The sequence below is a fragment of the Alligator mississippiensis genome, chromosome 3, assembly GCF_030867095.1.
Source record: "Alligator mississippiensis isolate rAllMis1 chromosome 3, rAllMis1, whole genome shotgun sequence".
NCBI classification, from domain to species: domain Eukaryota; kingdom Metazoa; phylum Chordata; order Crocodylia; family Alligatoridae; genus Alligator; species Alligator mississippiensis.
This window is the reverse complement of record NC_081826.1, coordinates 129897068-129912743: the sequence shown is the minus strand read 5'-3', so window position 1 is coordinate 129912743 and position 15676 is coordinate 129897068. Positions and strand designations below refer to the sequence as shown.

At 41.9% G+C, this 15676-nt stretch overlaps 1 protein-coding gene across 7 annotated transcripts in view; it reads left to right on the top strand.

Moving 5' to 3' along the window:
* ATXN1 (ataxin 1) overlaps positions 1-15676 on the top strand; it is a 287101-nt gene that overhangs the window by 70430 nt on the left and 200995 nt on the right. For all 7 annotated transcript variants that reach the window (XM_059724401.1, XM_019498486.2, XM_019498488.2 and 4 more), the window contains one exon: positions 6605-6722. The gene's annotated coding sequence lies outside the window, so the exon portion shown is untranslated. The remainder of the gene's footprint in view (positions 1-6604; positions 6723-15676) is intronic.

Sequence of the window (15676 nt, the reverse complement as noted above, 5' to 3'; positions counted from 1 at the left end):
GAATTAAGATTTTCATTACTGATCTCTGAAAGCAAGCCATTCATTTGCAACTTGTGCTGCTGCCCAGATAACATTTGGTTGGAAGTTTATAAATCCTGGGAGCAACAGAAAGTTCAGGGTTTGGGCTCTGCTGTCCCCTCTAGACAGAGATGCTATGCAGTGTTTCTGTTGAAATTCCCCCTTTTCTACGATATATGGCAAACATTCACTGGCCAGTTATCTTTCAATAAACAAACAAATACAGCTGAAAATCAAATTGAACATAGCCAGATTATCGATAGGCTGGAATTTGAGGTTACCCTTAAATATTGGGTAACTGTTTTGTGAAGCACGAAGCAAAAGAAAGAAAAAATTCTGAACTAATATACTGTGGAAATTGCCTTGATTGCTTCAAAAGCCAAGGATCTTAATTTTTCCAGAGGCTTTGTATTTTAAGTATTAAGAACATACACAAATTCTACATATCTCAGAACTCCTGAGAGTGGCTGGGACCAGATCCTGAGGCACAACACTTGGGGCATGCCTATGCAAATATGGGAACCCCAGGTTTCCCATTACAGTGGATTTCTTGGGCACATGTCTGTGCAACTGGGGAGATGTCCCTGAAAACAGAGATGTGCTAGAATTCAAATGGGGGAACCTAGGCAGGTGCTCCTGAGGTCTCAGTGGCCCAATACTACTGCATGCTCTGGGAATGGGAATTCTGGAGCGCACAGGTTTGGGCCCCTGAAAATGCCTTCCTGGGGCAGGTGGAGAGCATGGGGACCTCTGGGCTGCCTGCGCTCTCCCACTTAAAGGAAACAGATGTATGCTGCAAAATTGTGGCACAAATCCATGCCACCTATGTTGTGGCCACAAATTTTGGCTAAGTGTGACATGACAAGGGGCATGGATGTCTGTTTATATGGTTTTGTGCCTCCTTAAAAATGTTTATATCCTCTCTAACATCTTCGTGTGCTTACTTCAGATGATTATACATTTTAAAAATATGTTATCAACCATTTTTCATTTACATATTAATGTTTTAAAAAACAACCATATCTCCTGGGACAGAATGTCAAGATAGGCGGTTAGGAAATGAAAACTCATCTGTTCCCATATTGGTGCTCACTGTGTCTTGCCCCTCAGGGAATGGGCCTTTCAGTCAGTTCAGCAGTAGCTTTAGTCATGAAGGGTAAACTGGCATGATGAGAACGCAGATTTGCAATGTAGTGGCTCTTTCCCCAGTAAATGTTCAGATGACCATGCTCTGAAGTGTCTAGACAGGCAAGGTTGGATGATTGAGCTTATCCAACACCACCTCAAATGTGCAAGTACAGCCTTCGGATGCCTGAGGAAGCAGGTATTCAAAGATCATAGCATCGGATCTGAAACCAAGCTCATGGTTTATCAAACAGTTGTGATTTTTACCTTACTGTGTGGAGCTGAGATGTGGACAATGTACAGGAGACGCCTCAAATCATTGGAGAAGTACCATTAATGCTGCCTGCGGAAGATCCTTTGAATGCAGTGGGAAGATAGATGCACCAATATTAGCATCCTCTTGCAAGCAAACACCATGAGAATTGAGGTGATGATTATCCAACATTAACTTTGCAGGGCTGACCACATCATCCAGATGTCTGACTCCAGACTCCTGAAGCTCAGTCAAGGCATACACTCAGGAGGACAGCAGAGAAAGCGTTTCAAGGACGTCCTCAAGGCCAATTTGAAAAAATGCAACATTGATATCAATTTGTGGGAGATTATCGCCCAGGACTACTCCAAATGGAGGAATAGTCCACTGCAAGGTTCTTAGTACTTTGAAACCGTATGATGACAACAGGAGACCGAAAAGTAGGAGTGGCAGAAACAGTGTGTCATGGACCAAATCAAGAATTCGGAGCTACCCACCCCACACAGATGCATGTGCCTGCATTGCAGCAGAGTCTGTTGATCCCGCATCGGCCTCCTCATCCATCTTCAGACCTACAGCAGATAAGACAATCGTGGAAGACAATCACCTTTGACTGTTAGGACTTGCTGAAGACAGGCAGGCATTCTAAAATAAACGCTTGTTCACATCATCTTTGAGTCCACTGCCACCAACTGAGGAGTGCCTTTGAAAAATAAAATCACTTCCTCAGCACAAAGGAACATGGTGCAGAATTGGCTTGCTATGCCCTATTAAAATGATGAGCAAGAAGCTACCCTTGCTGGATTAAGGCACCACTGTAGTATGCTTGAGCTTAGGGCCACTGCTACAGAAGTCGTGCACTAAGGTCAGAATTTTAGTGATAAAAAAACATGATGTGTTAGTCCTTATGTTTGCAAAGCAGTAATATAAAAACAGAGTGCAGCAGATGTGGTAAGTGTGCAGATCAACTTTGGCTCAAGGGAGGGCAACAGAAACCACTGAAGTCAGAGAAGAAGCCAGTTAAGCCCCTGTATACCACCAGAGCAGAGGAGGCCAGAGGCCATAACAGTGCTTGGGCAGGGGAACAGGGGCCCCACCATTGCTAGGGGAGGAAGCATGGTGTCAACAGTTCTTCATCCTCCATTGTTATCAGTGCAACTTTAAGTGGCTCCCATGTGGGGGTATGTTGAAGGGTCCTTGTTGCCCTAAACTGTCCCTGCTTCCATCCTGATGAATGTCTAAATAGAACCATGCATGGCCTGTTTCTGTCCTGCCCAGTGGTGGGGCTAGTAAGGAATTTGGCAGTTCCAGATGTGCTCACCTCTTCTTATCCCCCACTGTACAGAGAAAGGGGATAGCTATCTACCTAGTATGAGAACACTGGGAAGGACTCCCAATATCTTATCCTCCCCCACCTCCACAGCATTCATCTGGGGGAGGCATAATCCAGCTCTTCCTGTGTAGTTTGTCTTGGGGTTTAATTCTTTCTTTCTTGATTCTTTGTTTCCATTGCTGTGGTTTTCTTTGGTTTTGATCACAGTCAGACATGTTAAAGCAATTAAATACAAATTGACTGGGATGGAAAACTAGCTTGGTCAGTTCAGCCCAGACAGCATCCTGAGAGAGACATAAGTCTGAACTGAGGTAGAAGGAAAGATTCTCTGAGTTGCCAGCTCAAGTTGATTTATTATGAGACTTACAATATGTGTTTGGGACAATTAGTTCCTAAATTGTGATAATGGAGAAAAATTTGAAAACATGACCCAAGTGCACCATAAAAGATTAAAAAACTAGAGGGAACAGAAAAAATGAAGCTTCTTCCCCACCCCTTTTCTTAAAAGTCTCTTGACATTTAAGCTGTATCTCTTGAATTTGAGGGAGGGAGCTACTGATCATTTTTTAGTTTCTGGGGTTGGCAATACCATATGCCTGATGCGTTTGTGATATCAAAGTATCCTGGCTGGGTTGAAGCTCAGGGAGTTACTGCAGTATGTGTGAAAACAGACCCAAATTCTCTAGCTTTGTTTTAGACAAATCACCGAAAAAGGTACTTTTTGATAAATTTGCTTCTTTGTTTGGCTCTGCTGGGGAGGTGGGCAAACAGGGTGCATCCAACTCATTGGAACAGGGAGAGGCAGACAATACAAATTGCTCCTTCCCTTTGTTTTCAGATGCACCTATTGCTCCAACAGGGGGAATGTAGAGGAGCTGAAGTCCTGGATGGAGCAGGCTTGAACCAGCCTAAAGGATAATACAGCCTGAATAGCTCCCTATTCATTAGGAAATCCTGGGAGAAAAGTGCTCATAAACGCAGGGCTTTGCCTTAGTAGCAGAGTCAAGCTCATAAATTTTATAGACAAATCAAATAATTTAGAACTGTATTTGTAAATCTGCTAAAATACATATTTGCAGAATCCAGCAGATGTGCTCACAGGTGACTATCAGTGCATGCAACTCACATGATTGCATGTTCACACTGGGAGATTAACTGTGACTTAGGTTGCCCAGTTTGCATAAACACATTTCATTTACACATAGAAGTGTAGTCCGAGAGCAGGTGGTGGCTGCAGTGAGAGCACATGAATGTTTACAGGCATGCCACTCCTCTCTGATTTTGATACTTGGCTCACAAGATTATGATATGGCAAAAACGAGAGGACCAGTTTAGACTATTTTGCTTTACACTTTGAAATGTGAGATTGCATAAATCGATTGTGATTCCCCTTAGTAATCTGAAATAATTTTTTCCATCACAATTATGGGGGGGTGTTATTTTTTTGGGGGTTGCAGTTGGCAGACTCAGATTTGTCACTCCCTTTTCAGTAAGTTAAACAGATAATGTGAAGTGTACAGCAATTTAATATATGGTACTTTAGATAGTAAAATACATATTACGAAGGGCCTTGTTTCAGCAGCTGTAAAGCCATTCCGTGACCACAGTGAAATTATTCAGCCTCCCACAGTTGCTAAAAGCTCAAAGTAAGGCAGCAGGGCTATAAAAGTGTAGCCCAGCGAACAGTATTGCTGCTTTTATTTTCTAGGAGACAGATTCTCTGATAGCTTTTTTGTGTAGTACCCTACACATTTTGATTTCAGCGAGCTGCTCTGTGGAGTAGAGTATTAATTTGACAAGGATGTGCATCACTTACCAGTTTACTTACCTAACCTATTTTATCATGATATCTGCGAAGTAAGAAAGTACTGTTATCTGATGATGATCTGTAGCACAGAGTGATTAAAGTTAATATTAAAAAATTGCCACGACCCAGCAGCCAACCCTTTGTGGCCTGGTACTGGGCTGTGGCCCTGTGGTTGGGAACCTCTGATCTAAAGCCACTTAGGAATTTCTGAAAATTGATCTGTAGCAGAGCAGGGAGTCTGGCCCTAAGCTTAACACTATTCCTTTTTTAAAAATAAAATTAAAAATGACAAAAGTAAAAGCAAGAATAAAAGGGTCATGTTTTGCTTCTGATCTTTACATTCAACCCTCCACCCCTCACAACATGAAGAATTTGAAAAAAACAGAGAAACCAGGGAGTTCAGAGTAAAGGCTGGCACTCAGTAACTTATACCCATTGTATTTCTTTGAGGTGGGTGAGCCATAGGCAGCTAGTCCTCCTTAGCTTTGAACTTCAAGCCTTGTCTGGATTTTTCACTGCTTTCAAGGATCTCCTGCTCCCACAAGTCAGTGGAAGTGGGTGGGCTTGGCTATGGCCTTGCTCATATTAAGTGTGAATAGTCCCATTGAAATCTGTGGAATCAGTAACGTAAGTGCTTACCAACATGAGTAAGAAATGTGCAAACAAAACCAATGGCAGCAGGAACATGTTACATTTAAACACCAAGATGAGGGTTTTTGGTAAATAATGCAAATAGCTGTGAGGAGCAGTAAAGCCATATGGAATATCTCAGCAGGTATTAAGAGAACCAGGGTGAGGAGTTCTAGGACATTTTCCCTTTTAGGCATGTCAGTCTTCTCAGTTTCTTAGTGCAAATGGATATGCAAAATGTTTTCAAATCTGTGACCACTTTTGGAAAAGCTGCTTTTTAAATATTTTCTGAAGTATGTACAGCCACAGAGAGCTGTGGATAATGATTCCTCCTCTTAATTAAAAAGGCAATGGAAAAAATTATTCAGATGTGCCTGTCTGACATAACTGAGAGAAAAGCAAGCAAACAATTTGGCTTAAATGCACATAAAGTTAATTTTTAGCCTTGGTCACATTGTAAAACCTCATTGATTTCAGTGGAGGTTGCACAGGTGTAAGTGAGGCATGAATTTGGCTTCCAGGTTTGATAATTATTTGCCCTAAACTTCTTTATAAAACTGTAACTAACATGTCTGGAGTCCAGAAGCAAATGTGATAGGATGTTCTCAAAAGGAAAGTGAACTTGCTGGCTGAGAGCACACATTTAATGTAGCGAGGATGGTTTTCCTACTGACACGGCTTAGCATGTAGGCCTTACATACTGGGTGACATTCATCTCTGTGGTAAATCAAACCTGTTGTTTTACTACAAGCTGCATGGGGAACTAGCATGCTGATGTAACACTTAAAATTTTTTTTTAAATTCAGAAACACTTATACCTTTCTAATGACAGTGGAAGATACCAGAATTGGGTTGTATCAGAGACTCATCAGTTTCCCTTACTCTCATTTTACTCTTTCTCCCTCTTTCCTTCCTTGGCCATTCTGCATATAGAAATGCAACACTATTGTTGTTTGTGTTTGTTAACTAAGCTGATATTTTCCTTATATCAGTATTAGAAAAAGATTAATACGGAAAGTCTGGACTGTGTTAGTTGCACAATAATAATAATAATAGTACATTATCAATACCTAATGTAACAGTCGTTACTTAACATAATTAACGTTTTTGATTTTCATCTAAGGTGATTGCTCCCTTTCTCTGTGCTCTCTTGAATCAGATACTTCTTGGGTCATTCTTAAAGAAGTGATCATACTTGTACTACATTACAATGTACTATAGCAGATATGTGGTAAAAAATGTTTTAAAATGTTCTAAAACATTGAAAAGTGTCGTCTGTAGAGCCATCTTCAGGCTCCTTTTGCTCTCTGTACTTAATATACTTGTTTAAGATAATAAATATACATTGGAGAGAGGTCAAGGATTCGCCCTGGGCCACACACCAACCACTGGAAATGACGTTTTCATTCTGAATTCTTCTTGTTTTGTTTTTATTAAGATCCTGGAGAACAGTGCAAGAGTTTTAATGCAAGACATCAGAAAAAAACTCTGCAACATCTCATGTGAGGAGAAGAAAGGAGACTTATGATTGCGTCTTGAAACACTCATGATTTGAGGTAAGTGATGCTGCAGATATGGTCACAAGTTAGATTGTAATTTTTCATTATTTACTTTTGAGTCGCATAATATCTTTTTTTTAATCTACACTGATATTTTCTCAGCTAAACAGCACACGTGTACAGATGCATGCAGATATAATTTTGGTGGCAAACACTGAGAAAACAGTACAAATGTGTAGTGCATTTGTCTTGCTAAGATTAACCAGCTGAGGTCCACCTAGCAAACACTTCCACACATTCACTTTTTGCAGGTTAGTTCCACTGAAATTAATAAGACTTCATACCTATTTAAAGATAAGCTTACGTCTAAGTATTTGCAGATTCAGGGACCAGGTAATTGTATTTTATGATCTTTTTTAAAGAAAGCTATTGTATAAAATAGTAGAATAAATGGCTATACATTGTCTTACCATGAGTAGTGGCATGAGTCATCCCATTTTACAGCAGTCTCCAGGAGTATTTTTGTGTTAAATAGGTGACTTTCAATTATATGTTTTAAAATGTCAATTGGAATATCAAACTTCTTATAACGATCGGTAAGTTCTGTGTTAGCTTTACTATTGTGGCTCAAACTGCATCACCAGTGAAATTCTGAATTTGTGTAGGTAAAAGAATCAGTAAACTCTCCGTTTCTGAACTAGAGCTGTGAATGGCACTTGGATTTTTGAATAGCAACAGAACAAGTAATTCTGTGACTCAGACTGTATTATGGTGTTTTCATTTAATATTTTTTAATAGAGGCGACTAATTATGAATTTCTGTGAAGAGCATCACCTTTCCCATTATTCGTCATTTCCATTTTTGCTCTTGTTTGAGTGGATTGACCTTTACGGGTTTTTTTCTGTATCAAGCAAGGAAAGAAATGTGTGATGGTTGTAAAACTAACCACTGAAAAATATGAATATAAATATAAAAAAATATATTGTACCAGCCTGAATATCAACATCAACCCATTTATTCTTTTCCCTCTGCAAGTGTTTTGGAAGAGAAAAATTACTGTAAGAAACCTGTACAGGTGAAGGCCTACACAAGTAGTGCTTAAACTGTTGGCTTTGCGGGCCAGGTGAGTGGTGCAGGTCTGGTCCACAGGCTGGATTGGGCCTCGTATTGCCTCTATCCGGCCCCACACACTTGGATAGGGCCCCGGCATTCCTTGGCTGGCCCCCTGTGCCACCTCTAAGCCCTGTACTGGTTCCGTGTGCTGGGATTGGGTTCTGGGGTCCCATGTGTTGGGTTTGGACCCTGCATGCCTGACCTAGCACACAGGGCCTGGGGCTCCCCACAGGTCCAGAAATTTGTTAGTAGGAGGAGCAGTGCCACTCCTCTGATGCTAAATTTTTGGACCCATGGAGAGGTTCTCAGGCTGGATGACAAGCTGCTGGGGGATGGATCTGGCCTCTAGGCCAGTGATTGAGCACCCCTGGCCTAGATAAATTAGCTTATTCTCCTGTCATGAAGAAATGGCTAATCATGGCACAGAAGGGGGAAGAAATGTGATATCAAGATTGTGCAGAGTATGAGACCCAGGGAATCCCTTGCAGATCTTGGTGCATTCCAGTAGAATGCCTGCTAGTCCCAGTGGGGAAGTAAAAGCCATGAAGCTGAAGTTCATTCTTCAGAGAGCAGCGTTAGCATTTGCAGGGATTGTCAGTGCACCACAACACTGCACAGAACTACTGCTCAGCTCTAAGCATGGCTTCATCTGGCCTTGCTCCTCAGTATCCCACAGTAGAGGGTCTACAGTCATCCTAGAGAAGGGGCAGAACATATCAGGTGCCTCCTCTCCCCTCCCCCTGCTCCCCACCCCCATTTTCACACTGCTTGCACAAATTTGGCTGGCACTTGCACTCATTTGTTTCCCTCCTTGCTTCACAACACTGGAGACTGTAAGAAGTCTGTGAAAACTGATTGTGATTTGCTTGACAGGAATGATGCCAATGATTCTTTTGCAATCAGTAGAATTAGAGTGGGGGTGAAATATTTTCTTTCTGGTTGGTGGACTAAGGCTGCGGTTTGAAAAATAAAGGTATTTTTGAAAGCATTTGTGTTAATTATTCCATTTTTAGAAGTCTTAGTAAGCTACTGAAGATTATTTCTCTATATCTGCATTTCTTGAGTTAGAGGTTGCAACCCCAAATAGGGGCTCAGTATCCCTTCAGTGGGGTCAAAGGCATTCTTACTTCTATCAGTCCAGTGGAGGTGGGGGTTGTGAAGTAGTTGTTGGTGTTAGAAAGGGGTCTTTGCCCCTTTAAGTTTGATAACCATTGCTTCATGTCATCTGAATGCCGGGGTTTGTTCCTTCACTACTTCTAGGGATGAAGAGTACTGCTCTCTCAAACTACCTTTTCTTCAGGCAGCAGCTGATAAGAATAGCGTCATAACTCATGAAAGAAAATGCATTGGAACAATACCCTTCTGAGGTGTGAGCCATCAGAGTTCACCGTGGTTCTCTCCTATTCTTAGTTTTCCAGTAATGCAAAGCTTTATTTTCTAGTGCCTGTGGAAAACAGGCTTTTGGGCCTTGCAGTCATTTCAGGCTAAAACCATTTTATGCATGCCCCTTTTTTTCTTTTTTTTTAAATACCCATGCCAGTCTGACATTGGAGTGGTGTAACATGTGGTTTTTGTTTTGCTCCCCATCTAGTTTCTATCTTTGAGCCCAAGGTAAAGGTGACACTAGAAATTCACAGGTGTATCCACATCACTTTTCTTAATCATCATAATAATGGTCATCTTCCTATTGCAGTCACAGAATGTCTCTCCTCACATGGAGGAGCAAATGGGTATTGTGTAAAATGTATTGCATAGCCCTTGATCCTCAGGTCTCCTAAACCTGGGATGTTCAAACCCTGCACCTGGCCCAAGGAGTCATGTTGTTCAGTTCACTGGGCTTTTCCTCCTGGTTCTGAAAATTTGGCAGTGGAGGAGTGGTGGCAGTGTTAACTGCTGCTCCCTCACTGCCAGATTTCCAGGCCTGTGGGGAATACTGTGAGCTGGAGAGGAAGGCCTTGCACACTGGATTGGACGAAGTGGGACCAGGGTGATAACCCTGTGGATTCAGCTGCAAACCAGTGCCTCTCTACTCATCCAGTCCACAGGCCTAAAAAGTTGAGCACCATTGTCCTAAACCATTAGATGAGAGTAGCTCCTGAAGAAAAAGATGGTACTGGTTAGATTTTTTTATAGTTTATAAAGAAAGGAATATAGTGTCTTTTGTTTCTAGGTCAGCTGCATCAGTTCCCAGAAAAACTTGTGTTAAGTGGCAATGAGGCTTTGATAACATGTGCACTTGCTAGAGACTTGCTTAGATTTTCCTGGTATGTGGATCTTTTCAATGGGGTGCCTCTGTCATGAATCAGAAGGAAAGCTCACGAGCTGCCAGATGCATAATGGAATTGTTCATTTGTTTACAGAAGTGTGTGTAAGCCTTTGTAAAAGAGGGATGTTAAGGAGAGAGACAGAGTAGGGACCTTTATTGGTTGTAGCTGAGAGAATGCCATGAAACAGCACAGGATTTAGTTTCAGGGAGAAACAGGCAGTTTGTATTACTGCCATTGTGCATGTACCATTTGGTTGTTGTGAGCAGGACCCCAGATATTCACTTCCTAGTAAGTCATAACTTGAAGTTAAAGTAGCATTTGTCTGCTCTGGCTACAAACCACATAAGGCAAAATATTTGAAAGCTATAATGTTTTCAATGCTTTCTGTAAACCATGTGCATTGGCTTTCAATCCAGTGATGTAAATTTGAGTGTGGCAAATACTGTGCTTCCTCACTGCAAGACTACTCATTATAAAGAACCTATGGTAAAAGGCATTTTAATATCAAGTAAATATGAACTGGAACTAACACCTTGGCTCCAAGCCCACCTGCAGCTTTGGAAAAGTTAGGAGTCAGATTTGAATCTTGTTGGTCAAGCCCATTTCTTGTAACCTGTAAAAGTTGAAGGAGCGACAGGTTATAAAACTATGTTATTAAAAAAAGTTACTATTTTTATTATTATTTTTACCTGTTATTTTTTTGTCTGTTCCTGACTCTCTGCCATTCTTTCCCCAAGGTTAGTAATGTGCAGAAGCAGTTTTCTTCAGGGCACTTGTGGTCAAAATAGCATGCACTGATCCACGTTACTAAGAATGTTTCTAGTGCTGAGCAGCTGTCACACTGGTGTATTTTTACAGGTCCAGCTTCCCTTCTTAGGGGAGAGGTTTGTGGTTCCGTAAAGGGCCCTGGTTTAGGGTAGCATTAATGCTCCATGAAATCTGAAAATCTGTGAACCAATCTAGTTTGGAGCATATCAAGCCAGGCTAAGTGAACTCTTGCCCCACGCCCAAAACACATGATGCCCTAGATGCATACTGAACCTGCAGGTGAGTTTGGAAGCACAGAGATGGGGATGGGTCTTGGCTTTGCTTCCCCTTCTGCAGGCAGAGAAAGGTCTGTGTACTTTTTTCCCCTACTCTTTTGCTTCCCTTGGATGCAAGGCTTTTGAAGGCCCTTTTGAGTAGCTGTGTGGTTAGTAGGGAAGTACTAACTATATGTGGTTTTACACATCTGTCTGTTACATCAGAGATTCAGATTCAATATGCAGGAACAATATGGCACTTGGGAAATTCTTTGTGGGACTTCAGTTCTATAAATGATTAGTGGATTACACCAGCAACATAAATGTAGTATTTTCATCTGTAACATATAATGATGTGAAAAAAATGTCCTTGTCTTTATGCAAAAGAAAGGAGATTTTTAACTCTGGCATTTCCATAGGTAGTAGGTGTTAAAAACAGTAATGGACTGACAGCTACTTACATGTGACGGTTACATTTGGCCTCTTCCTCATAATGGCCTACTTCTGAAGTGCAAGTGTGTGTGTGTGTGTGTGTGTGTGTGTGTGTGTGTGTGTGTTTGTGTTTGTCTGTGTGTATACATATATATAAGACAAAAACCTAAGGACAGATTTTTCAAACCTAGTACTGAAAAGGAAAGTGCCTGATTTTTCCAGAGGTGCTGAACACATTTGCATGAGCCATTCTTTTCAAGTGGTGAGGTTTAATGATTTTGACCAAAGTATCTTGGTCATCAGCTGCACACATTAGAAACTGTAAAAGATAGAAGCAAATGCTCATTTGAAAACAGGGATTTAAAATCCCTTTCCTCTTCTCCTAACTTGGTTATTCAGGGTTATGTCCCCTTTGCTCTGACCAGTAAGTCTCACAAACTCCTTAACAGGATGTGAGACAGATTTTAATTCCCTGCTGACTCTTGAGTGCTGTTATGACGCAAGAAAAATACAAAACAATACAGGAGACATTACTCTGCAAAGATTCATAGATGTTAGGGTCGGAAGGGACCTCAATAGATCATCGAGTCCGACCCCCTGCATAGGCAGGAAAGAGTGCTGGGTCTAGATGACCCCAGCTAGATGCTTATCTAACCTCCTCTTGAAGACCCCCAGGGTAGGGGAGAGCACCACCTCCCTTGGGAGCCCGTTCCAGACCTTGGCCACTCTGACTGTGAAGAAGTTCTTCCTAATGTCCAATCTAAATCTGCTCTCTGCTAGCTTGTGGCCATTATTTCTTGTAACCCCCGGGGGCGCCTTGGTGAATACAAACTCACCGATTCCCTTCTGTGCCCCCGTGATGAACTTATAGGCAGCCACAAGGTCGCCTCTCAACCTTCTCTTGCGGAGGCTGAAAAAGTCCAGGTTCTCTAGTCTCTCCTCGTAGGGCTTGGTTTGCAGGCCCTTAACCATACGAGTGGCCCTTCTCTGGACCCTCTCCAGGTTATCCGCATCCCTCTTGAAGTGCGGCGCCTAGAATTGCATGCAGTACTCCAGCTGCGGTCTGACCAGTGCCCGATAGAGGGGAAGTATCACCTTCTTGGATCTATTTGTCATGCATCTACTGATGCACGATAAAGTGCCATTGGCTTTTCTGATGGCTTCATCACACTGCCGACTCATGTTCATCTTGGAGTCCACTAGGACTCCAAGATCCTTTCCACTTCCGTGCCACCCAGCAGGTCATTCCCTAGGCTGTAGGTGTGCTGGACATTTTTCTTCCCTAGGTGCAGCACTTTGCATTTCTCCTTGTTGAACTGCATTCTGTTGTTTTCTGCCCACTTGTCCAACCTGTCCAGGTCTGCCTGCACCTGTTCCCTGCCCTCCGGCGTGTCCACTTCTCCCCATAGCTTTGTGTCATCTGCAGACTTGGACAGAGTACACTTCACTCCCTTGTCCAAGTCACTTATGAAAACATTAAAGAGTATCGGTCCAAGGACCGAGCCCTGCGGGACCCCACTGCCCACACCCTTCCAGGTCGAAACCGACCCATCCACCATGACTCTCTGGGTGCGACCCTCCAGCCACTTTGCCACCCACCGGACTGTGTAGTCATCCAAGTCACAGCCTCTCATCCAAGTCACAGCCTCACAGGATGAGATGCGATTGCAGAATTTTATGCTGTATGATATTAGTGTGCTGAAAAGCAGGCACATTACAAGGTTTTTCACTATGGTCTGACTCCTAGTCTGTGCCATAGGCCTGCACAGGTTATGGCGTGATGAAACAACTGGAAGAACATTTGTGTGAAATGCCTTTCTTTTTGCTGATATGCAGTGTAACTACTTAACTAAAGAGCACAGATAATAATAATAAGGACTGCAGTGTTACTGGGCCATCATTCAGGATTTTGGAACTTCCTACTAATCTCAGGTTAAAATAGCTTTGAAATAGTAGTGCCATACCCATTTAGTGGAAGGGCCTTGCAGTTAATTAGAAGAGGTGGGCTACCAACTTGCTACAGAAAATTGGTGACTAAAGGATTTCCAAAGCTCAAGTGGGAGCTAAATGCCTTACTCACATTTGAAGAAGGGTGATTGGGCCTGAAAGCTTTCTAAGAACTTTTTTCCAACTACTCAGTTGGTCTAGTAAAAGATATTGCTTCTACTCAAAGAACCTTGCCAGCCTTACTCTTATTTGTGTTTTAACCAGTGTGCTTAAGTTTCACAGTATGCCAATGGGAATAATATTTACATTCCTTTGTTGGGTAAAAGAGGTTGTGGTTGTGAAAAAGCAAATAATTATTTTGAAAACACCCTGGAGTCATGGCCCAAAGTCTGAGTGGACCTGTGTGACCATAAATAACTCAAACATAAGCTATCTGCTCATGTGCCAAGGAGAAGAAAGCTGTATAGAGGCAAGGACCCAACTGTCCATTGTGATTCCTTGAACTCCACCAAAACATGAGGACATGACCAAAGGTTTCATGGTCTGCATGGGTCCATAAGGCCTAAACCCATGTTTTTTGGTGGGGGGAGGAAGTTGAGCTGTGTTTATACCCCTCTTCATCTCCTCCTCTGGAGCAAGTCTTGTAAGTTGGCTGCTCAACAGGTTCTATGAAGTGTTCCAAGATGCAGGGCAGCCGTATGCAGGGATATCCACATTAGGCCTGCATGCACAACCTCTGGAATCAGAAATAGCATAGCCACATAGCTTCTCAGAAGAGTTGTTTAGCTTAGGTTCTATGCTGTACTCTTTCTGTGAGTCAAACAAGTTCATGGCTAGCTCAGGGTATCTTTGCATAGCACTTTACTTTGACATATGGACATGTGCTGTATTCTTTTTTTTTTAAGTTCTGCTTGTGGGCTTTCTTTGCATGTAGAATTTGCTTAGCATATGCCTGATCCAGAGACCAGTGAGGTCAGCAGAAAGGCAGCTTTTGACTTATCTGGGCTTTGGAGCAGGCCTAAAGCACACGGTTTCTAAGGGTTTGGTCCTTTCAGTAGCACTTTTAAACTGTAGTGTTATGAACCATTAATGTGGAATACTACAGAATTTTTTTAATTAGGGGTTGCATGCCAATATCAAGCACTAACCACTGTTCCCATTCTTATGCTGTCCAACGTGGCCTGTATTTTTGGTACACAATATTTTTTTGAAGTATTAATTCCTACTCAAGTATGTCAACCTAAGCATACCCCAGAAATTCAGCAGATAGTGTATTTTCCAGTTGCACTTTCATAGAATTAATTTCCTATGGAAGTTAGAGGCAAAAATTAGAAACCCCAAATATGAAAACTTCCATTTTAACTTACAAGCAGTATCTGTTGCAGTGATAGTTAAGCCACAAACATAGGGCCAGCTATTGACCAAGCATAGTTGTGTTCCTAGCTGTAGATATGCGCACATTCCTGCGTGTAGCCAAATCTATCAGTGTCGTCAGTAGAATCTGATAGAAGCTCTGCATCTTCATACCATGCAGAGATTCGCCAGATTTGGGTTTAAACGGGTCCCTTTTCCTTTTAAAAAGAATACAGCCCTACTTTTAAGAAAAGGATAGGAGAAGCCAGACCGCACATTGTTTATTAAAGCTGGCATGGTTTGCAGATGACATTTAATAGAAGGGAAATTACAATCCTGGATACTAGATTTCACAGCCAGTCAGCTGTCCTGTAGTTCTAGCTTTTTCATTTCTGGAAGGTAGAGGGCTGGTCAAACAACCAAAACGTAGACACAATTATTTTGCTTTCTGGTAAGTCTGAAATAAAATACAGTGTATTACACAAAGGTTTGAACTTCTTTCTCTATCATTTCCTCCTTTTTCAGAGCTGACTCACCACATCACTTCAGTTTCAGCCCCCGTTTGGTTTGAATTACCTTAGAGGCCTGTATTTGCATGCTGTTCTGTAAAGCTCTCCTGGTTTGCAATAAAAAAAATTTTTTTGATTCAGTGTTTCAACTGACTTATCTTTTTTCATTTTCCAGGTCTTCATTTTACTCACATTTGAAATTAATCAGCCAGTGCCTGCTTGGGTCCTGTGATAGGCAAAAACATGTTATAGTTGCAGATAGAACAAGGAATGAATCACTGCTTTCTGCCTTTCAATTAAATTACTTAAATTACTAAGCATAAGTATTCCTTTCTGCATGGTACAGCAGCATTATTATCTCACTGCAT